Consider the following 23,711-nt stretch of genomic DNA (forward strand, 5'->3'; position numbering starts at 1 on the left):
GCATGACATCCACTTTTTAGTCTTTCATTTCTATCTCTTTCTTTTGTATCTTGACTGGGAACAAAGAGACTAACTTAGGTTCACTGAATTGAAGTCTCATAGCAAACTTCAGTTTGGGGAAAACAAACCAACGTTGGTCACACTCTTACAATGTGATAGATACTGTGTTAAAGTCTGAAGGTACAAAAAAAAGCAAGATATCACCGGTCTTCAAGGAGATCACAGCCTCCAAATGTAGATCATTTCAATATAATGTGCTGACATTCCTTAGGCTTCTTTCTGCCCATAGAAGAGACTTACTTCAGGGATTTAAAAATGATTTGAAAAGTTTTTAGAGCCACCCACAACTCCGTTCTTACCCACAAAATCTGTCAGGAAGACTAAGTATGTATCAATGTTGAAATAGCTTTCTAGTTCCAAGAGGCAGTTTCCCCTGCTGGGGTCTCCCATTAGCAGTCCTAAATTTAGGTAACTTTTTTGTTCCTGTAAATGCTCTAATTGACCAGAAACACAGTTTATCCAGATAATGAATCCCCAAATGCCAGGTCAACTCTGGGCCTCCTGACCCCAAACAAGGTTAAGCATGTGGCCACAGCCAATCAGATATTTTCTGTTTTTCTCTTCCTCATTCTTTATTCTTTATCCTATCTATACAAGCTCCCTGCCTTCTGTTCCTTCTTGCGTTTGACTGAAAGGAGACTGTCTGCTTCATGAAGTATTAAGTAAAGTTTGTTTATGTCATCTAAAATGGCTTCTTTAGTCATTTTTAACACACAATAGTTGAAAAGATGCAAAAAGTGAAGATCAGAAATGGTGTGACTGGCTGTCCTCTCTTTCTTGGCCAAGACTCCTGAGAAGTGTCCGTACCCGTCCTTCCTCACCCCCTGTATACCTTTCAACACAATAAAACATGAATGCTATGCTCAGAATTCCACCAGCTTCCTTCACTAAGAACTCCTACCCTCTCTGTGTTACTAAATTTGCATGTTTGTCTTATTGTCTACAGTGTTTCACTACATTCACTTCTCTTGCTTCTCTAAGCTTTTGTAGTTTAAAGCTCTTTTGGGTTTCCTCTTACCTCTAGTCCTATTTTCCCACATTAATGAATTAATTAATTATTGTGTGTGTTTATTTATTTTTCTTGTTGTTCTTTTGCCTGTCTTTAAAATGAACTTTGCAAGAGACTCCTCCTGACCTCCATCCGTCTGGCCCAGTATGTTATTGTACAACCATTGCAGGGTTGATTTAATCACTGTCCATTGTTTTAACAATTATTTGATGAGTTAAATAACTGTAATTTCTATCTAGATATTTATCCTGGGATAGAAGTTGAGGGTTTAATCATTTACATATAGATAAAAAAGAAAGAGGGGGAAAAAGAAAGAGACAAATATAGGAGTCTAGCACATCCCTGAATTGTTGACGGGAACATCTCAGTAGAAGTTAATGGAATTCATTCTAAAGAGAGAATATTGGACGAGAAGAAGGTGTGCAGATGAGGTTTATATATTGAGTTTAATTTACTAAGTATGATGGGCTAGTAGGTTACCCTAATGCTGATAACTAGACCTCATAGGAAATGTATGGGAGGGAGACCATAGATTTGAGAGTCATTAGTAAAGAATTAGTAAAGAAAAAGGAAGCCTGGGGAATGGATGGGATAAGTCTCAGAGAACACATCTTCTGAAAAAGGAAGAGACAATATGTGGAAAAACAGATTTGAAATATGATTATGATTTCAATTTGGGATGTAGCTAGAACACCCAAATGCAGAGGTCCAGGACACCAATTGTTTTTACACTGGCTCCTTGGATCCCAAGAGTTCCTCAGGGATCAGAGTGAGGCACAAGAAAGGCAATGTGATCCCAGTCTATCTCTTCCCACTTTCTGCCCCCTTGGCAACCACAAGTTTGTATTCTATGCCTATGAGTCTATTTCTGTTTTGTATTTATGTTTTGTTTGTTTGTTTGTTTTTAGATTCCACATATGAGCAATCTCATATGGTATTTTTCTTTCTCTTTCTGGCTTACTTCACTTAGAATGACATTCTCCAGGGACATCCATGTTGCTGCAAATGGCATTATGTTGTCATTTTTATGGCTGAATAGTATTCCATCGTATAAATATACCACATCTTCTTTATCCACTCATCTGTAGATGGACATTTAGGCTGCTTCCATGGGATTTCAAAATTGTAGAATAGATAAACAAGATTATACTGTATAGCACAGGGAAATATATACAAGATCTTATGGTAGCTCACAGAGAAAAAAATGTGACAATAAACATATGTTCATGTATAACTGAAAAATTGTGCTCTACACTGGAATTTGACACAAATGATTATAAATCAATAAAGAAAATGTTAAAACAAAAAAAAAAAAAAAAAAGAAGAAGAAAGGCAATGTGAGCAGCATTTGGGGACTTTCGGGCTTTAGAGCTTTGGACTCCCACTCTCTGATTCAATCAAAGAAGATCCAGCACTGCAGAAAGTTTTACTCATTATGTATTGCTGACATAAAAGTTTGAAAACTGCTAAAGAAAACACATATTTATTTGGCTGAGAAAACTGAGGCTTAAGAAATGTTAAGGCATTTAACTGAAGCCCCACACCTTCTAAGTGGCCAAGAATTAATGTGGGTGATTCTGCATTGTACTATCTGCTAATATCGTTTCTCCATTCAGTTTCTACTGAAAGCATCTTTCAGTTCTATGATTTTCTTTGGATTCTCACTCACACTTTGTTAATGAATACTATCTTCAGCTGTCTCCCAGATTACAGAAAGAATTTCTTCTAGACTGATCTAACACTATCTCACTCGACCTCATTCTCAATTCATTTTGCAAAATAAGTAATCTTTCTGAAAAGCACATCTGATTATATAAATCAACATCTCCCTTTGTGGCTTAAGCAATATATGATATAATATATACAAATATATAATTATAATATATATATATATATATAATATATCCACTGTTCGCCAAGATAAAATACAAACACATAACTTACAAAAACTCTCCCTTATTTACTTTTTTCCATTTTCACCTCATATGAACTACTCCATTGGTTAAATATTGTGTATTTATTGTGTACCAAGTATTTTTCATTAATCGATAGACTTTCGTTCAGTTTAACATGGGTAAGGCAGGTATTTTAAAATATAATATCCAAATTACTATATGATTACATATGGTGATCATTGTCTTAAATGAAAATAAAGAGGTGCTATGAAAGAGATTAACAAGGGTTTAATTGAAACTGGATTTTCAGGGATGCATCTTGGTAGAATCATTTAATTGGAGACACACAGGATGAATAGAAGTTAGCTAAACAAAGCTTCCAGAGAAGACATTTCAGGTAGGGGAAGTAACCAGAGCAGAAACGAGATTGGTATCTTTAGAGGACAGAGAGGCAGCTAATGTGGTTGGAGCCCAGTGAGCAAAGGGGAGCAGGAAGGAAGGAGATGTGAGGCATGCAGACACTGCACTTCACCATAGCTAAGCAAGTGTGCTAGCTTGTGTTCTCTCTCCTTCTCTCTCTGTTCCTCCCTCCCTCCCTCTCCCTCCTCCTGGCCTTCGCACTTGCTGTTTCCTCTATTTTAAAGTAAATACTCTACTTCCACAGAAGTCATGCATCTCTTTTCCATTATGAACTTCTCTTCATTCTCTAGGACACAGAGTAACTATCACCCATTTGGAAAGTGTATCAGTCACAGCAGGTTGAATGTGTAACAAATAACTTCAAAAATCTCAGTGCTTAACATGAAGAAGTTGATTATCTCCCTTGTAAAAATCCAATGTATATGTCCCTGAGTAGGCATTTCTTCTGATGACCTTTCTTCTTAGTGGTGAACCATGGACTTGACTCACTTCAAATTGTGTCTTCAGGACAGTAACCATTACAGTATACATTTGAAGGGTCTTGAAAGTATTTACAAGTTAAATAATAGTATTTAAACAATTTAAAAACAAAATCATTTAACTCTGAACCTAAGAATACATGAAATCTCAATTCATTCGGAGAATAATTTCCAATTTTCAAATTGTTAATAGCATAGATGACTTAGGCATCACTTTCCATTACTATAACCTCATTATGAAAATATATCTAGTCACTACCTAATTTTAAGATTTATTTTCTTGAGATATTGCTTATAATGAACGGGTTCCCCATAGTTTACCTCAACATCCTAAATAAAAGCATCCTTCTTCCATAATTTCCCCACAGAAATATGAATAGTATTTCTGACTTCATGTAATAGAAAGCTCCACAGTGCTCTCTATAAAAAATTATGAAGATTTCTATTCTTAAAATGAGAATTAAGGCAATGCATTGAAACAGGTGTACTACTTTGTTTTGTGCAGTCCTAGTTATGAAACAGTAAGGATGAGAATGGACTACTTAAAATGACTTTCTACCATGTATTTTTTGAAAAGAACACTTACATTGGCAAAATGCTTTTGATAGTGGGTGGATTTTTTAAATTGAAATGAAAAAAATATGCTTTAAATTGACCATTGTCAGAAAGCATTATGCTCCCTGTTTTGTGACATTTTTTACTCAGTAGAATGCATTCTTTTTTCAATAAGCAAAGACTTTTTCCTAGTGAACTTGCAGTGGTATCTGAAAAGCATAATTACAGTTCTATTATCACACATAATTTTCCTTTTTTTTTTCAAAATAATGCACACAGTTCCAATAATGTTTCTCATGGATATATGCTTTCTCTGTATTGCATTACTGCAATTGGCTAGCAGCTTTTTCTTGGACTTTGAATTTATGATTTTGAAAAGGCAAATATAGCAATTAAGAGCCCAGTAGAAATCCCTCATCAAATTAAAATCAGCTGGCAAATTTGGACCTTAGCTAATTAACTGTGCTCTTAAGAATTTTTCTGAGAAATGAACTCAATTTAAACTTTAATTAATTAAATTAAAATATATTCTAAAATCTGATAGATCAAAACCCATTAATTTCAGTTTAGCTGGTTCAATCCAGCCAAGTCATCAGGTGTTCTGACATGATGTACCTCTCAGCCAAGCAATTATGCAGTTAACATTACAGAGTGCAAGGATTATGCACTAAAACGTGTCAGATATTATTAACTTGGCCTAATAAAATTATATGTAGTGTTGTTATAACCTATGCATAAATAAATGTGAAAAAAAGCCAAAGTAGTTCTATTCCTTCTAAAGCAGTGTCATTAAACAGGTGTAGAAAAAAATATTTCTACTTTCTCCAACTGAGAATTGTTTCCCCTTCAAGTCTTCACTAAACCGACCCGTATAGAAATTTTACCACGGTATATACAACAAAGAACATTTGGGGGCTGTGTTTTTTTCCTTTATGCTACACACTTCCTCTCCACATATACACTTTTTTGTCAGATACTTTTCTCCCTGTGTACATTTTAGTCTTGCCACTGTCTAAAAGAAGAGGAAAAAACCCACAGCAACCTATTTTATTCAATTCTTTAAAAAATTTTTTTTGTTATTATATGAAAGATTTTAAAAGTTCAGAAGGAAGAAAATAGTCATAAAATGTCACAGACCAAATCTTTTTAATTTTTTTTAATTGAAATATGGTCAGCTTACAATGCTGTGTCAATTTCTGGTGTACAGCATAATGCTTCAGTCATCTTTTTAATGAGGAACTTCGAGGGAGCTAAAAGACAATGGTAGGCTAATTAATAAGACATTTAAACAGCTATATACAAGCAACTTTCAGAGACATAAACAGCTTCAGGTGAGACCTAGTGGGAGAACATTTATTCTACTTACTCTTCATAATGACTGTTATTGGTCTGATAAATATAAGCTGCCATTTTCCCAGGAAAGCGCTGTTTGTGCCTGTTATCCTGGCAAACTTAGTATTTATTAACAATGTCTTGGTTTGGACTTAAACTTATGTAGCGTCTTAATCATAGGAGTCCTTTGGTGGGATACTGGTGCCAAGATTTAGACAAGGCTGTTCAGTTGCATGAAAGTCACATGTTGTGAGTTTCAAGAAAAAAGGAGCAATCGTAGGACACTCAGAAATATAGAATTAAAATAAAAATAGATTAAACCGGACTAGAATGAGTAGCTCTTGAAAGATAAAGGGAATTGCACTTACTTACAGTTTAAAAAAAAAAAAGTCTTTCAGTGGAGTAAGTGTAGGTTTGCGTAACACTTCTATGGACAGAACAGAGCGGCTTCAGTAATCTAGCATAGTGGTCTACAAAGTAAGTTTATGAGAGAAAAGTAGTTCTATCGATGTTCAACATTATTTTACCTTTTCCATTGCTCTTTTTGTGTATGTTTCATAATGCATATACTATAATAATTAAATAATATTTAGTAGGTTTTTAAATAAATAACTAAACATGCTGGAAGTATGATCACAAAATCTATAACGATGAGCTAGGCAAAAAAATTGCACATCTAATATATGATGAATCTTTGTTAGTCACTGGCCATATTACGACACTAACTGATCATAATCTTTCCATAATTGACAATTTAAAGGCCCTAGAACAGTATCTATAACATTTTGACCATGTTCCAGTCTCATCATGAATAGTATTATGTAAAAATAAGAACACCATCATACACACAATTTTTTTTTTATCATTTGTGTTTGGCATTGCATCTGATATTCTTAGTTAAAAGTCACCTAAATAGAGGCTCCTGTGCAACAAAAGACAAATTTTGTCTCATGATCTAGCAAAAGGCTTACATGAAAAAACTTGAAAGGGTAATCATTGCTCAGAATATTAAATTAAGTGCTGAAAAAGTCATTAGCGGAATAACTAAAATTATGCAAAAGATTAGAAAATAACGTTACATTCGCACGTGTAACAATGCCGATTACGTTTGGCATACTAGATTTTTAAAAATTAAAAATGTGGAAAATGTTACAACTTTAATTTTCAAACGTCCCCAACTCCTGGCCATCTCAAATTTAAAGTCAGATCATACAAGGTTTGCAGTGCATTTACTGATAGATCTTTCAGGATGATGGCTCTTCTCTCTTTGAAATAGATGTTCAGACTACAGGGTTTACATATGTTGAATTTCTGGCTCTCCTGATGGAGAAATTACAAATTGACTATGTTTGGTGCATGGCAATTTTTTTAGCATGTGAAGTTTCTATTTTTACTTATAGAGGAATATAAAGTGGAACCCTTGAACACTTTAACTACAGATACGGTTCTTACTTTCAATTTATCAGGGCTAAATTTCTTTTAACATCAGTGGAATACTAGCACATAGAAGAGAGGCCATAAGTGCATAATCATTCACTCTCTATTGCCAATTTCATATCAAATACTGAGAACAAAGCAAATAAAATCACATGAAACCAAACTTAAGAACCCATAATTTAGTGCCTACCATTACAGGATGGTTTTATATGGCTGCAAAATTAAGCCTAAGTACAATTTTCATAGCTATGTAGGAATTCCTTCTGTGAAAGTGGCAAAGCTCTGTGACAAGGATCTCTGTAAGAAAACTGAGGTGATACAAGTCAAATTCCTCGTGACATCACGTTACTGATCCACTGAGCATAAGAGTCCAAATCTCCATTTTAAAGGCTGAAGAAAAATATATTTGATTTCTCTTTCTTAAAGGAAAATTGAATAAAAATACTATGAATAATTTATATCCATTTTAAACCCATTTTACCTTTCTTTCAGTGGTCTAAATGGATGAAAAGATCATAAGCACTTTGCCCAAGAAAATATAAATCCATGCAAAATTCTTTGAATTGCAATCAAATAAATTATTTATTTTACTCACAATGCTATTATTATGATTAAAGTACAAAAAAATGATAATGCAATTAATAGTATACAGTACCACTGTAAATACGTTCTTTTAAAAGCAAAGATATTTACAGTCTGAGGGAAAAAAAGAATGATTTTTTTTCTGTTTTCCTGAAACTGTGTTTTGCTGTGACCAGCGCTTGTCAATATAAAATGGTTTAATCATGCATTAAGAATGTAAATTGGGTAGTGAGTCTGAAGTCTATGATGTAAACACTGAGTTAAATATTCAGAGACAAATTGATAAACATTAATTTCCTGGATTTTAAGATATTGTTACTTAAAATTTTTGTTTAGAAAAAAACAAATAAGCAAAAAGTGCTATGATTGTACATATATTTACAGTAGTAAGCCTCAAAAATATTAAATAATCTTTTTCTTTGAATTATGGAAATAGCGTATATCTTTATATTTGTACTTGAGTCTCTACTTGTTAGAAGGTTCTTATATATAATGCTGTAGATTTGCATAGGGAATAGTAGACTATCCTTTCTTGGTGTGCACTGTATATTTTATGATTTATTATTATTCTATTCAAGTATAACCAAGAGATGCGAGATTCTGATTCTGAGCTGCTACCTGTCTGAGTGCGTGACCTCATGTGGTGGGTCTCTTGCTTTTTCTGAGTTACAGTCCCTAGTCTGCACTGAAGGAGCTGTAAAATTCTAACCTTACCTTCAGAGCAGGGAAAGAGTGGAGGTGACAGAATTTAGGGCTAGATTTGCTCCTTTGGGGAAGGAATCGATGTAATTTGTTGAGGGAGTCATGGCAGGCAAAGCACTGTGTCAGGCAATAAAAGAGCTCCTGGTCCAGGTGAGCAGTGCGTGCTGAGCGCCTGTGGCCAAGCTTTCAGAGCAGGGAACTGGCGCCCAGAGGAGGAGCTTGGCATAGAAGAGTGTAGAAGGGATGATGTGTACACTCTAAACCAAGCAAACACTCAGCCAGCATCAAGGATGGGTAAATAATAGCAGGATCCAAGCCACAGTCTGTTTCCTGCTATTGGGAGAATAGGAAATGTGATAGAATTGCAAGGACCCTCTTGCCTGGAAGCAACCCCTAACTCTAAACTACATCCTCTCCACAGTGATGAATGAAAATATAATTGCCACATACATAATTTGTGATATGATTTCAAATGAACAAAGCAAAAGCTAGGTATGCCTCATTTCATTTTAAATTGTCTCCTGCCCTGTTGTGAGATGATTCTCCATGGGTCTCCTTTGCTTCTGCAGGTCTCGTGGGTAAGGCACGACGTTTGTTCAGGAACATCTTTTGAAGGATGAATGTATAGCAGATAGTCTAGGAAGAGAGATAACAGTTTCTCACTTTGCAGAATAGGACAAGTTTTCTTATCTTGGGAGATATAGTGTCTATCTTTGGAGCCAAGGGCTGTTGTGCATACTTCTTAGTATAATAAACACACTGTCTCCCTCAATGTCAAAAGTTAGATGTGTTTACCAACCATCGCAAAAAGATAGTCTCTTAAACTCAAAGTCCCCTTCTATATCAAAAGTCTGCAGTTCAAATGTCATCTGTCCCTCTTTGCATTGCACTGTGGGAATGGGGATTTGAGGAATCAGTGCAAAACACTGAAGCTTTTGGCTGTTATTAACTATTCTTCATTTCTGACCCAAGAACCTCCTATATAATGACTGTATCTGGGTAATTTTGGCAAGTTAGCTGGTAAACTTGCAAGTAGGGTCATAGCTCAGACCATTCACAGTTCTCAATACCCCTTTCCATCAAAGTAGATGCAATTTCTTTAAAAATGGGAGGGCATTTTATGTATCAGTTTATAATGATCCCCATTAGAGGTAAGTCTCCCACAAATGTCTTCATGATAGATTCCTCTCTATATTGGAATTTCTAGGAAGATGCTGTGGAATTTTGCCATTACAATTCTTAATAGAGAATTTCTGTGAGGCATGCTCTTAAAATATTTAGAAAGCCTTTTTCTTCCTGTCTGAAGGAAAAAAAAATCTGCCTTAAATATTGACCTCTTAAGAAAGGATCTTACAGATCCAGAATAACCTGGTCTTTGACCTAAGGCTTTTTCTTATTTTAAAACCCATTGCTAGATGAAAAGGCAGTTTTGACACCTTTACAGGTACTTCCAATTTCACTTGAAAAGTGAGTAGCTCATTCTTTAATATAATTGTCCCTTATTTTATTGTACATAATAGAGGAAGCCAGAATTCACCCTCAATACTCTGCCTGAATCTCTTAGTTAGAGCGCTGGTTCATTACATGTTTTATATGTGTCATATTACTACAGGTAACATTTTACTAGGCTGTGCACAGTCAAATGACAAGGGTCTTACTTATCCCCAATTCTTCCAGTCATCTTGTTGTCTTTTTGACTTTTTCAGTTTCAGCTCATTGCCCAATCTCAAAGCCAATACGATATACTTTGGTTGCATGTTATAGCAGCCCTTGATTTTCCAGGTATAAAATAATTGTTTATCTTTCACTTTAGAGACATAACATAATAACTATTTTATTACACAACTTTAGTGGGACAGAATCTTGGAAAGGACACCATGGGGAACCAGCTTTTCTCTCTTTCATGGTGATCAGAGTTTCAGTTTTGAAAGTCTTGAAGATTATGGGTGATTTGACATGTTGGAACTGGAAACACATGAAGTTCCATTCAGTCACATGTCTGGGGCCTTGACTGGAAAGACACATTAGAACTGCTGACCAGAGCACCTACAGTGGCCTTTCTACGTGCTTTCACTGCTGACAGCATAGTGACTTCCAGGCCATTAGACTCCTCAGTGGGTGGTGGCTGAGGGCTCCAGAACTAAGTATTCCAGGGAATAAGACAGAAACAACCACTTTCTACTTCAACTTTGTAAGTCATGTAGTATCATTTCCACAGAATTCTTTTGGGTATAAGGAAATCACAAGTTCACCGTGTTCAAGAGAAAAAGATACAGATCCCACTTCTTAATAGTAAAAAATATGATGGTCACATAGTAAATTATGTGGGATGGAAACTATTGTGTGGCTATCTTTGGAAAATGCAACCTGTCACAGGGAGCGCGCTACCATTTGTCTCCTGAAGAGAGAGGCAAGTACCACGTATGAGTGCATGCACTGTATTTACTAAAACTGATCAAAATCTGTCTTATTAAATGGATCTCCTTACATTTCAGCAGACTGAAAATGTACTGACTATCTGACCACAACAGTCAAATTAGAAATCAAAACAGAAAGATAAACAAAAAATTCCAAATATTTGGAAATTAAAAACATGCTACTAAGGAACTCATAAAGATTATTACACATTACCTGAAATGAATAGTAATGAAGATACATCATATCGAACAGGATTCTTAGAGGGAAATACGTAGTGCATATTAGAAAATCCTGCAGATTTTTCTAGATATTGGCAAACTAATTCCAAAATATACATGGAAATGTAGAGGAGCTAGAACATAGAGCAGGAAAGACAATCCTTAAAAGAACAAAACTGGAGCATTTACCAGCTATAGAACTTATTTTCAAACTACAGCAGTTTATACAGTATGATGTTTGTACAAAGATAAGTGTTTCAGTGGCTGAGAATACAGATTCCAGAAACAGACTCACATATATACGGTAACCTGATTTATGACAAAGCCACCTCCACAATTCAGTGGGGGAAATAATTGTCTTTTCAATAAATGGTGGTGGGTCAATTGAATATCCATATGGGAAAAAAAGGACCCTGACCCTATACAAACCATATACAAAAATTAATTCCAGATGGATCATAGAAATAAATATAGAATCTAAAATAATAAAGCTTAAAGAAGAAATCATAGGAGAATTTTTTTTGTGAACTTAGAGTTAACATCAAATAGTATGCTATAACATCACTAACAGTAAAAGAAATATTTTTAAAAATGTACCTCATGAAAATTTAGAACTTATTTTCATCAAATACACAGTAAGAGGGGAAAGTTAAGCCACAGAGTTAGTACAGATTTTTGTAATACATATATTCAACAAATGATTCGTTACAGACTACGTAATAGGTCTTATAAATCAAAAATAAAAAGACAAAAAAGAGAACAAAATGATGGGTAAATGTCACAAAAAGGCACTTCATAAAAAATATTCAGATGATAATAATCACATGAAAAGTTACTTTCAAATATTAGTTATCAGTGAAATAAAAGCACAACCATAATGTGTGATCACAACAAACCTATGTAAATGGCAACCAGAATTGCAAATATTGTAGAGGATGTGGGCCAACTGAAACTCTCAAAAATTTCTGGTAAGAATATAGGTTGGTAATCCACTTTGAAAAATGATGTGGAGAGTATTTACTGTAGCTAAAAATGTGTTTACCCTGTGAGCTAGCCATTTCATTCTTAGGAATAACCTGAACAGAAATGAGTGTGTTATGTCCATTCCATGAAAATTTTATTCTTAATAACAAGAAAGTGGAAATAATTCAAATACAGGTCAGATATACAATGGATAATAAGTCATGTGGTTTTTATATAATAGTTAACAGCAATGGGTGAGGAAGAAAAACTGAAGTTACATGCGAGACATAGATGAATCTTTTAAATGTAATATTTAGGACTAGAGGCTAGATGTGAAAGAGTGCATTGTTATACATGAAGTTGCAGAACATGAATATAGAGTAATAGAACTCAGAATTGCATTCCTGGGGACAGGAGGTACTAATGACCTTCTGGGGTATTGGAACTATTCTGTATCTTGATTTGGACTGGTGGTTACAGAGGGGTATACATATGGAAAATTCAATGAGCTGTACTCTTAGTAAAGCGTTCATCTTATTGCATGTAATAGGTGTATGCCCTAGAAAAATGTTTGTACATGTTCATTAGCAAAAATATACTATAATGTTCAAAGCAGCCTGAAATGTTTATCAACAGAAAAGTGACTAAATTGTCACTTATTTTTTACATGTACTGTAAATATAAAAATTAAAAAATGAGAGTTATGTATAACTAAAATTATAACTGTGGACTCCAAAGATGCAAATAAGAGGGTTACAGAAGGATACTTGTAGTATGCTACACTTGTGGTACCACTTACTTTATAAAAATTAGAACCCTGCAATGCAGAATTACATACTTATGTAATAAAATTATAAAGAAATAAACAATGAGTGACAAGATCGGATCTATGTTTTGGAAAGCGATTTTGTAGAAATTTAGGGTATGGGTTGGATAAAAGGAAGCGATATTACTAAAAGAGAACTGGGGAAGAGGTATTGAGTAAGAGGCTATTCTACTGGAAAAATTTGATGAGGAAAATAATAAGAACATATTCAATGGGAATGAAAAAGGTGAGACTCATAAAATATTTCAACAGGAGATCAATAGAATCTGTTAATCCATTTGAAATGGGAGGCAAGAAAAAAGGTAATATATATTTATGAAATATATACAGTTTATATGCTCAGCCACTGTGCCAGGTGTTTTACATATGCTATGCCATTTAATCCTGATAATAACCTCGTGTGATACATATATTTATTTCCATTTTACAGATAAAAAAAAAAGTGAGTCTCTTGCAGGTTATTTAATTTGCCCAAGGTCAAATGGCAAGGAAATGGAGATGCCCTATTCGAAGCCAGGTGTGTTTGATTCAAAGGTCATGCTCTTTTCATTTCAGAATGAATCCTAATACATCACATAGCATTTCGAACATTGTTGCCTTGGTGAATGGTGATGCCATTAACTGAAATAGGAAATTCAGAAAAGTAGCATGTTCTATAATATATAGAAGGGAAAGTTGATTGTTAAGCGTGTTTTAACTTTGCAAACTTAATGTCTTGCAAGAAGTTAAAAAGTGAAGGTCTAGGGCTGTTTTGTCCAATATACCAGTCCCTGGTCACATGTGGTTATTTAAGTTTACATTAATTAAGATTAAGTAGAATGAAAAACTTCAGCTCCTCCTTCACAATAACCATGTTGAAAATGCTTTGGAAGTCACATGTGGATGATGGCTGCCATATTGGATTGCAGAGTTGTACAGTGTTTTCATCATCACAGAAAATTTTATTGGATAATGAAGGGACCTATAGTGCTAACAGAGCTTGGATTCAGCGGTCATCACTATGTTAGACTAGGATGTAATACTGTGAACAATGATTATAATAATATCTCCCATTTATTAATTAAAGTTTCTTGGTCTATGTCAATAATTTTGTACACATTCTCTTATTCGATCCTCATTGAAAGTTTCTGAAGTCAACACACCTTTTTATATGTGAAGAATGTGAAAGAAACAGATTACACAAACTTTTAAGAAAAAAATTTAGAAAGAAGAACCTACATGATAAGTTTAAATAAATAATTAAAAGAGAATATTGCAGATGAAGCTAAAAGAAAAGTTCTTTCTCAGCGAGGGATGGTCCTCAAGGTCAAAGGTTTTACAGATACTAAGGATTCAAGTAAGGTTCTAGCTCGAGAAGGAGCTGTTGGATTTAGTACTGGGGGTCTCCACTGATCTTAGACAGGCTCTTTCAGAAGGAACTTGAGCAAGTGAGTGGGAGTAGGTTACATCTTTAAGAAGTTTTCCCATGATTACAAAACATATAGTGGCTAAGGTAAAGGGACAGTTGGGAGACAGTTTTGTTTTGTTTTGTTTTGCTTTTTTAATGTATGGACATCACTGAAAATAGCTGTAGTTGGAAAGATAAAAACTTAGTGGAAAATGGGAGGATTAGCTATTCATGGTACAAGATTTTGGCGGAAGTAAAAACTGCAACAAGAGACCAGCTGTGTGTAGAACAGAGTGGATCCATCTTCGCATGAGAAAGGGTGGGAAATGAGAGATGAAAGTATGGGTACATTGAGAAGGAGATGGTCTTGCTTTTTATTAGTGTTATTTTCACAGACAAAAAAAAAAAAGTGTCTTTATTGGAAGTTTAGCAACTGTCTCCTCATTATATAATCTTCTCTAAGAAATCCCAAAACAACATTGACATTCTTCCTGGTTATTGCTGTGGCATTCAAATGCCCTGAATTGTATGGATAGCACCCCAATGACTCTCATTATGCCCAGCAGTAAGGATTAATTGAATGAAGGGATGAATGAGTTCTCATGGGACAGAATGAACTTTATTATTGTTGTCACCTCTAGGACGTAAAGTAGATAATGAAGAACTGCCTTCATCTCCCAGACACTCCAAGAAATAAAATGGAATGAGAAAGAACACAGTTTAAGTAGGGTATTATTCATTTGGCCAAAGAAAAAGAGTCTGAAATTTTTATCTTGGCTTGCTCTATTACCCAGGTTAAAACCAAATAATACTTTTTTTAAAAAATAGGAAAAAAAAAAAAAGATGGCCAGTATTTGGTGGCATTTCTATTATATTGACCTCAATTTTCTTTTCTAAGAAACTTACTATTTTTGTTTCTTGTCCTTTTATCTTCCTTGCAGAGAAGGGTTAAAAGCAATAAAGCATAATTCTTCCTTTATGGACTCCAAGTAAAATAACACATCCATGTCTAAATCTTGATTTCTTGTTTAGATTTTAAAATCCTAGTTCTCTAACACATTAACATTTCTAAAGCAAACGTACTTGCTTCCAAAGTAAAATATGTTTTTAATAGTCTATGTACTTCATGTCAAAAATCATGTATTAGACCTAAAGTAAGGTGAGACATGGCTTTTTATTCCATTGTTTTATTGTATAAAGTGCCTTAATCAAAATAGTTCCTTTTACTTAATATTTTTGTGCATATGTTTTGTTATCAAATTAGACATTTTGGTAGAAATTTGTGTGTCCACCATTATATCCCTAGCCACCTATCTAATGAACCGTTTTATTTCAGTGAATATAGATTTTCATTATCACTTTGTTTCACTTTCTTAAAGAATTAGCATTAATCTATTATTCAATGTGACTTCACTGATGCAAAATAAAATAATACCAACTAGCCTACCTGTTCAACCACTTGCTTCATTGTCTTCTTCAATATTCTCTCTCATTAGTTTTAGAAAGTATGACTTACACTTTTTTAAAAAAAATTAATATTTTTAATATAAAAGCAAATTCACTGCCATAAACATGGGAGAGCAAATACCTCTTTAAAATCCAATTTTCAATTATTTTGGATAAATGCCCAGAAATGAGATTGCTGGATCATATGGTAATTCTAATTTTAATTTTTTGAGGAATCCCCATTCTACTCTCCATGGTGACTACACCATTTTACATTCCCACTAACAGTGCACAAGGGTTCCAATTTCTCCACATCCTTGCCCACTCTGTTATTTTTTGCTTTTGTTGTTGTTGTTGTTGTTGTTGTTGTTTATGGCCAATCAATACTCTTCACCAGCAGTGCAAGACTTCTCATCTTCCTCCCTTTTCTTCTTGCCTGCCACATGCACCACTCGCCACCAACACCACTCAAGTCCAGAAATTGATCAGGATTGAGTGGAGGAAATAACACCTTCCAAGAATGAAGTTTATTGAAGTTCAGCGAAACCGACTGATCACATTTTGTGTAGGAGGTAAATTTTCAAGTGAGTGAAAACTCAGTGCAAAGAATCTGGAACCATCTTTCTCTCCCACTAGTCTAGTCAGAATGGGGACCCTCTGTCAACTTTTACTTGTCAGACTCATTACTTTGTCTTTTTGTACCTTCTTCCTTCAGCACAACAGTGGGGTGCAAAACAACAGTCCCAGCCTGGAAACTTCACACAGCAGGCAGCTGAGACCAGATCGGCAAAAACCCTAAGGGCAGAGCCTAATTCTGTTCTTTTCTCTCTCTGTTTCCATTTCCTGTGATACTGGTGTTGCATTTTTTTCTCATTGGAGTGGTGAATTCTAGATGCAGAGTTAGCTTAACAGAAAGACTAGACTCCTAGCCTTGAAAAAATTGTGCTCTCCTGACTCAATTTTAGCCTCTTTAAGTATACACAACAGTTGCCTAGATAATACTAAAGCATTATTTTACTTCTTTTGCTTACATCTGAAGAAAGAAGTGCCCAGAACAAGGGTAGGTAGGGTCTGGTATTCTGATGTAGCCTGATCAGAATAAAAATCATATTATTATTCTTTAATAAAACTCCTTCATTGTGTGAGTGGACAAAGTAGGAAAACCACACTTGACTTAATTATACAACAGTTCTTATCATATTCACCTAACGTGTGCAGGATGTTCTTAAAGCATTTCATTCCACTTTGGAATGCCCTGCTTTAGTGAAGTTTGAAGTAGAAAGTGAATGAGTAACTACAGCTGACACTTGAAAAACACAGGTTTCCACTGCATGGGCTCACTTGTATGTGGATTTTTTTCAGCAGTAAATAGTATAATGCTGGTCCTACAGGATCTGTGATTGGTTGAATCTCCAGATGCAAAGCCGTGGATAAGAAGGACCAATTATAAGTTATGGATTTTTGATTGCCTGGAAGGTTAGTGCCCCTAAGACCCATGTTGTTCAAGGGCCAACTGTATATTACTACAATTATAGGGAAATATAAACTTGAGGTAAATGTTTGTTATTAAACAGTTACCCAATTATATTGTCAGGAATCTATTTTGACATACTTCTCAATGTGGAGAGTTAAGTCAAAATTACTCTAAAAACTGATGGCTCTTTAATATATGTTGTGGGAAAAGATGAAGGGCATGTGGATAAAGTTTGAGATGTGAGTTTAAGATTAATAATTAATAAATTAGGTCTAATCAGCCTTCATAGATGTCACTGTCCAAAGCATAAGTGAAAATGAGGAAATATGGATTATATATTGGAAGTTCTCAAAGGGTGAAATTCATTTCTATCCCCCTTGATCTTTCAGGATGCACATTTACATAATTTTTGTGGGTTGGCATACACACACACTCATATGCACACACACACTGTATCATTTCCAAATGTGATTTGGTGGTTAGTTTTCATAACACCGCATCAAATGTTCTAGTAGGTAAATAATAACAAGGGAGTGTGAGTACATGCAATTAGCATATGAAAACCCTTACCTTAATGACATAGAGCCCAGTAATATCCCAGAGATTAAATGTTTAGAAATTATCTTGTTATGTCACTTTAGTCCATACATGAGGCATAAGATTTAGAGAAGTATGTAACCTTTTGAAAAATCATACAGATAGTGGTTAATTTTTAAGCCTGGGTCCCCACGTGACATGTGTAAGCAGAGTTCCATCCAGACATAAGGAAGAGTGAATGACAGCTGTGCTCTAGAAGAGGAATTGGCTGAACTATTTATTATATGATTGTTTCTAATAAACATTATGTTTTATTTTTCTAATATGGTCCAAAACATGCCCTAACAAAAGATGGAATAATCTATCATCCTTGATTTAATTGAAATTCTTTTTTTTTTTCATTTAAAAGTATGAAATATGTGGTATAATTCCCATGCTTTCTTTGAAATAATCTTGATAAACTCGTCATTATACCTATATTTTTAACTTTAAAAAAGTTATTAGTTTTAATTAGAAGCATTTAAATGCATTTCTGGTATACTTTACAATTATGCAGGAATTATAAACAAAAGAAAATAAATAGAAATCAGTAAAATAATTGTTTAATTTAATTGTCCCCTGTATTAAAGAAAGATACTAGCATAACTTTGTGTTTCTGTAATCTCAGTCTTCAATCACAGTAAATAATGTATGAATTTCTAAATTATATCCATAATGGGGCTTACAAATATTTCAGAAAACTTTCAGTAATTTTAAAACTGTATAGACACAATACTACAAAGGAATTTTTTTTTGATACTTAGAGTTTTTTTAATTCTACATTAAAAGTCCTCCCTATTAAAAATAAATTTGTGTAAATGATCATTTCTGCATAAAGTTTTTAGTACTTCTGACTTTAATATTGTTAGTGATAAACCAGTGTTGTTGCAAATCATGTAAGACATGCTACCATAAGCCTGACAACATGCCTTATTCAAAACAATTTTAATTATTTGCACTTAAGTATTCATGAGTATTTGAAAGTTTGTCACATGATCTCATCTCTTCAATGACAATAACACTGAAGAAATGACTGTAATTAATAGAGTTTCTGATGTTTATACAATGATATTACACAGTTTACGAAGAGCTATATTTTTCTATCAATATTTCAACCTTTTTAAATGAGTGTTTTGAGGAGATACTGATCTGCTTTCCAATATGCTGAAACATGTTGGTCTTTAACTATTCCAAATTTTCAAATTGCAAGCCATAGGAATCCACTCATCAATTTACAAATTAAAAGCATTTTTTTTCCTTCCTTTTTGGACTTAATTGTGTGAAGGTTTGTTGACTAAATGTTGAAATTGCAGTGATTGTCCATCCCTGCAGGCAAGAAAGCAGAAATTCAAGTTGAGGGCTTCTGCTGGTGGGGACAGAGAAAACAGCAAAGCCTTTGGCAATTTTAGAATTTAAAAAAACCAAAAAGCAAAAAACCTCAAGACTTGATGAATTTCAAGTTAATAGCTCGATTCCCCATCAAAACAGTTGCCCTAATTCCGAAACTCTGTGGTGTGGAAGGTTAAAAAATCCAAGCCAAAACCTCTGAAAAGCAAAGCAGATTATCTGACATTCTCAAAATGTTGAGAAATAAGCATTAAAGCTTACGTCACACTGGCAGAGCAGCCATAGGGAAAACAATGGGTTCTCAGCTGGAATCCGTGGGGAGCTTTGCTTCAAAAATGGAGCAAACCAAAGGTCGAGAGAGCCATACCAAAACTGTAGTCCAGTTTCAAGTCAACATAATCCCTGATTTGATTAGGCTGGTAGCTCCCACGTCTGTCTGCCGACTACAGAAAAGGACAGCTCCTTTTGGCAGGAAGTTAGCACCATTTGGAGCCTAAACTCTTTGTTTTAAACAAACTATATCCCTTTCAATGAAAATTATAACTCACTTACAAGTCTTGCCATTCAATAAAAAAGACAAGAAAAGAGACCAAATCACCAAAGACGATGAAAAGTAAACAGAGATAAAGGTATTGGGCTTATCTGAAAGGATTTTAAAATAATGATTCATATATTCAAAAAATAGAGATAATGAGACAGAAAAAAAACTTCAAAGATATATAATTTCACTAAATAAGTAGAATTTATACAAGTAATCCAAAGGAATTCTAGAATTGAAAATCAAATTAAGGAAATTAAAACCTCAACATACGGGTTTAACAGCAATTAGAATAAAATGGAAGACAGGATTGTTAGATTTGAAGATGGGTCAATTACAAATATATACACTGAAAACAGAGAGAAAAAGTGAAAAATAAACATGAGAGCATAAAAGCTATAAATGATTCAGTCAGTTGGTCTAGCATGCATGTTGACAATGTCTCAGAAAGAGAGGAAAGAGAGAACGAGGCAAAATGAATATTTGAAAAGTTGATCTAAGATTTTCAAAACTGAGGAAAGATATATGTATTCATAACTAAGCAGGATGAATACAAGGATCATACCTGCCCCAGTCAAATTCCTGAACCACAAAGACAAAAAGGAGATAAAGCCAAAGAGAAGTGAGAAATAGTAAGACTGGGAGCTGCCCTCTCATCAAACCCAATGGAAGCCAAAATAAAATGATATCTTTAAAGTACTGAATTCAATAACCACCAATATAGCATTATATATCCAGAGGAAATAGTTTTAAAATTAGAGCAAAATAAAGACATGTTCAGACAAATCAGAGATAAGAGAAATCACCAGTAGTTTTTCTTTAAAAGAAATACTAACGGAACGTCTTTAGGCTAGAGAGCAATGATCTCAGAGGGAAGCACTGCATTATGGGGCATGACAAGCATTGACTGTTCAAGGCAGTAATGGTACCATCTCCTGGAGTTTCAAATGTATGAGAAAACAAAAGCCCAAAAACCTTCTGATCTCAGTAATGCAAAACATAGAAAGGAAGCACATAGAGTTAAAGTATTCTGAGATACTAGCATTATCGGCCAAGCAGGAGAAAAAAAAAATTTGCAAACTTTAACGAGTCATAAATGTATATCTTAATGTTTAGGGTAAACATTACAATAATAAGAAAGAAAAATGTAATTAACATGTTAATCGAGGAAAAAGCAAAATGTTATAATACCTGGTGTTATACAAATAAAGATAAGGAACCAGAAAAGAAAGAGAATAAAATAGAGAAGGAAAATAGAAAACAAACAGTAGGATGACTGTTATAAATGCAAATACACGGATGATTTTTGGAAAATGGATTAAATACTCCAAATGAAAGGCCAACATTGTCATAACAGATAAAATAACACTGAAGGCTGAGATGCTTATAAAAGACATGTTAATTATAAAGGTACAGATTGATTGGCAAGATGGGAAAGATGGTAAACACTGGTGAGCAGAACATTTAGAGTAATTTTAGAAAAAGAAAACTTACAGGAAGGAAATACAGAGACAAAAAGGGACTTTTCACAAGAATTTATAATCTTCCATGAAGAGATCAAAATTTTAAATTTGTACACATCCCATAACATAAACACAGTCACTCTAAGTTCAAAGCCTGGCATACAAGAATTATGCAATAAAAGGTAACTGATGTTGAGATTTAATGATAAAGACAAATACCCATTATTGCTCTGTTAGCCCCCATTTCATTTTATGATATATTCACTCATTTATTTATTCACCGGAGAGTAATTGAAGGTATACAATCTTCCAAGTATGACACACTAGGTGGACAAACAGATCCGCACTTCGCATTCGCAGAATTTACTGTCAGCACAAGATGGGTATTTTAAAAGCACAGTTAAATTCATAGAGAAATTTCTCGTGGTGTATGATTTATAGATAAATATTATAAGAGAGAACAATGGCAAATATCTATTAACCTTAATATGTCAGGTCTCATCATAAGAGTTGCAGTTGGTTATTGACAATTGTGAAACTAAAGAGTCATTAACACACTTTAACATTCAATAAGCAGCATTATTATTTTACAAATTTTTTTGTCTTGTTTATGAAGTGATCATAAATACACCCCAACACCTCCCATTAAATTCCATGCATATGAAACATGGGAGCATGGAAATCTTCTCCAGCAGAACTTCCACGGGGTGTGTTTATGCTTAATTAATGATGTACTGTAATTAATTAAGTGCTGTACAATGTACTTTTCTCTTGCAAAATTCATCACAAGTGGAAATAAATAATTTTATTTTATGCCTGTCTCCAGTTTGATGTAAGCTCCATTAGAAACGTTTTTTTTTTTTTTGTCTGTTTGGTTTCCTGCCTTACCTCTCTAGGGTCTTAAACTGTACCTGGCACATAGCAAATGACAATATGTATTTGTTGGGAAAAGCAAAATAAGTGAATGAATGTATGAATGAAAATTAAGTTTATATAATAATTTTATTTGGATATCTCACATAAATATGAATATATATTTTTGAAAATTATGTAACAAAATCATAGTATGAATGAAAGATTGTGGGGACAGTAACAAATTCAGAAATATTGGAGGCTGTAAGTGAATGGTAATTACTAAGTGAATGATTTCTTAAAAGTAGAGTGCAAAGTTCATATAATGGAACATAATATAAACAAAAGACACTACATGACCATGGAGATCATATTTTAGGGAGCCTACTTATTGCCAATATATACATTTCTGGTATTTTTGAGTAGGGTGTTATGGTTTCTTTGATGATGTCATTAACTTAGCATATGCATATATATGAGTATATGCAGGTAAACAGATACAATCATTTTTAAAAATATGGGCAACACCCATGAGAAGATAATAATTGTGAATGAGCTACATTTAAGAACATATCTCATTTTTCTGAATTTACAGAAAAAAAAAATCTGATCTCCACACACCACCAGTAAGATTTTCCACTGTTGCTCAAACAAAATGGAACTTTTGTGTGTCTAACAGTTCATGCATGAACTAAATTCTTTTCTAATTATCAGGAGCTATGATATGTTCGGGTAAATGTTAGACTAACCTGTGTTAAAGGCTTCTTAGTGATTTATTAGTATTAATCCAAAGTAATATTTTAGAGGATTTCTATCATGAAGATATTTTGTAAAAGTAAAGATTACCTTGTCAATTATTGACCTTAGACTTTTCTCTGTAAAAGTTATTGTGAGTTTTAATCTTCTAGTGTTCCACCGTGTAGACTTCAGGACACAGAATACCATACTGTATAAAATTGTACTGTACAAAGAATAAACATTCTTGATTAGTCATAGTGCTGCTACAAGTTTTACTATGGCTTTTTTAATATTTTCTTATTTATGTATTTATCTATTAATATTTTCTTAATTCAACCTCCAAATGTAAAGGAAGAAATGCAATATTGTAAAGGGACCACAGGAAAATTTTCCTGGTTAGTATCTATTTTCCTTAGAGGAAGCCCAGTGTATTTTGCCAAAAAAAGTTCTTGGTGTGATAGTTAAAAAAAAAAGAAACCTAACACATTAAAATAGAATAGAAACTGGAAACTTGCAGTAGATTGAATGAGCATTTCTATTTCTGGGAAAATTAGACATGTCCTGTGTGGACAGGGGTCTGAGGTTTGGCATGTATTTGATTTAAAGAATGATCTCTGTCTGTCTGAGGCCACTCTAATTGGATGCCTACTCATGCAAAACCCTGCACTAACGTTGAGAGTATGCAGAGGGGCAGAAGGATGGGTCCTTCTCTTGAGGGAGCTCAATAAATAAACACATCATTGGTTTTAACCACTGGGCAGGGGGAAGGACCAACACAAATAAAGAAAACACAATTTTTTTTCTATTAAATCTTACAGTATTATAAGTGTCAAATATAGCATAACTGAATAAATGTTGGCCTTGAAGTTAGAAGTCCTAGATTTAAAATTCTAACCTGCAGCTCATCAGCTACATGCCCTCAACAGAGTTAAATCCTCTCTCTGAACCCTCCTGTTCAGTTACAAAATTACAGCATTGGGGCTGTATTTCTGAT

At 34.1% G+C, this 23,711-nt stretch overlaps 1 long non-coding RNA gene across 2 annotated transcripts in view; it reads right to left on the reverse strand.

Annotated features, from left to right (window-relative positions):
* The window catches only part of LOC116660457, a 60,062-nt gene that overhangs the window by 19,317 nt on the left and 17,034 nt on the right, over positions 1–23,711 (reverse strand). Inside the window, exon 3 of one of the 2 annotated variants that reach the window (XR_004315993.1) lies at positions 7,720–9,107. The exons of the other annotated variant lie outside the window; for it this stretch is intronic. This is a non-coding gene — a long non-coding RNA (uncharacterized LOC116660457). Of the gene's footprint in view, positions 1–7,719; positions 9,108–23,711 lie in introns of those variants that run through there. 2 annotated transcript variants of the gene reach the window in all.

The sequence above is a fragment of the Camelus ferus genome, chromosome 29 (genome assembly GCF_009834535.1).
Source record: "Camelus ferus isolate YT-003-E chromosome 29, BCGSAC_Cfer_1.0, whole genome shotgun sequence".
In the NCBI taxonomy this organism is placed as follows: Eukaryota; Metazoa; Chordata; class Mammalia; order Artiodactyla; family Camelidae; genus Camelus; species Camelus ferus.